General features: G+C 47.1%; 1 protein-coding gene across 1 annotated transcript in view; it reads right to left on the bottom strand.

The window, feature by feature from the left end:
• LOC111818720 (testis-expressed protein 49-like) overlaps positions 1-1,412 on the bottom strand; it is an 18,858-nt gene that overhangs the window by 10,402 nt on the left and 7,044 nt on the right. The gene's annotated exons all lie outside the window — the stretch shown is intronic.

Below are 1,412 nucleotides of genomic sequence, written 5' to 3'. Positions count from 1 at the left end.
TTTAAGTGGCTGCTTCAACAAAGCAGTCAGGCTCCGGTTGCTTTGGTTCGATCCCCACAACACAAGACAGCCAGTCATGCCTTGAAGGCATTCCGAGAAAAAAAAAAAAAAAAAAAAAAGACAGATGCTGAACTCTGCCTCCCTACCAAATGTGGGAGCAGAGAGGACTGGAATTTGTGGGTCACACTGTGTGGATTAAGTCAGTCCCAGTGGTAAGGCCAGTCAGGAAGGGGCTGAACCTTTGGAAAAAGTGGCCTGTCTGCTGCCTACAGTCACCTCCTTGCAGGCCAGCCTCTCGGCTCTGGCAGAATGGCTATGAGCAGCATGGGTGTTTCCCACTCTCGCTTCACAGAGATGGCCAAGGTGGTTGGTAGCAGTTTCAAGACAGTAGAGATTGTTTCCAAGATACAATTGTGTAGCTTCAATATTTCAGTGAGTCTAGCCATTTGGAAAGCAGAGGGGCTCAAGCGCTGGCCAGATCTTTTCTCAGCCCAGTGGTGGTGTTCATGCTCCTGTTTGAAAAGCCAGAACGTCAGTGCCCTCTGCTGGAGTCTACGTGTGTCATCCCCAGCCATCTGCTAATATGCGGGTTATCAAGCAGGCAGTGCAGAGAGGCTGGGAGACCTAGCAAAACAGCCAGCTAAGACTGGGAAACCATCTGTTGCTTCCTCTGACAGGATCAGAATCAGAATCAGAATCAGGACCAGAAAATGAGAACACAGGACATGTCATGGCTTGTGTCTAGATGTCCCCCAAAGCCTCATGCAGTCAGGGGTGTGACTGATTCATTGTCTAGTGCTGGGATTATGGGTGTAAGCGCTGCTCCCACCCTAGGGTGGGCAGCCTGCATGCACTAGTAGGGACAGAAGGAGTCTCTTCTCTCTCCACTCCTTTTGCTTTTGTTGCTTTGCTGTCTGCTGCCACCATGAATGGCTGCCCCCTAGCACCCTGCCTTGGAGCCAGCCAAGTATGGACTGAAACCTACACAAACTGTGAGCTAAATAAACCTTTCCTTCCTTGATTTTGGTGATTTTTTCTTCTTTTTGGTGGAACCAGGGATTGAACTTAGGGCCTTGCGCTTGCCAGGGAAGCGCTTATTCCACTAAGCCATCTCCCCAGCCCCCTCCTTCATTAATTTTGGGCACCGGGTATTTTGAATGAGCAATGAGAGAAATGTAACTAAGACAGAAAATGTATGTTAAGCTTTTACCACGTCTTCAGGTTTAGCCTTTCTCTGAAAAAAATTTCATCTGGAACTGGCAGTGAGAGCAACTCCAAGGACTTGTTAGTGAGGTGGTCTGGAAAGGAGAACGATGAGGACTGAAGAAAACTAGCACTGAAAGGGACTGGGCTGAAACCATTTGTTTTTTAAAAATTATTATTATTATTATTATTATTATTATTTAAAAAGA

This window comes from Octodon degus, unplaced genomic scaffold (genome assembly GCF_000260255.1).
Source record: "Octodon degus isolate 3935 unplaced genomic scaffold, OctDeg1.0 scaffold00100, whole genome shotgun sequence".
NCBI lineage: Eukaryota > Metazoa > Chordata > Mammalia > Rodentia > Octodontidae > Octodon > Octodon degus.
This window is presented reverse-complemented; position numbering and strand designations above follow the sequence as displayed.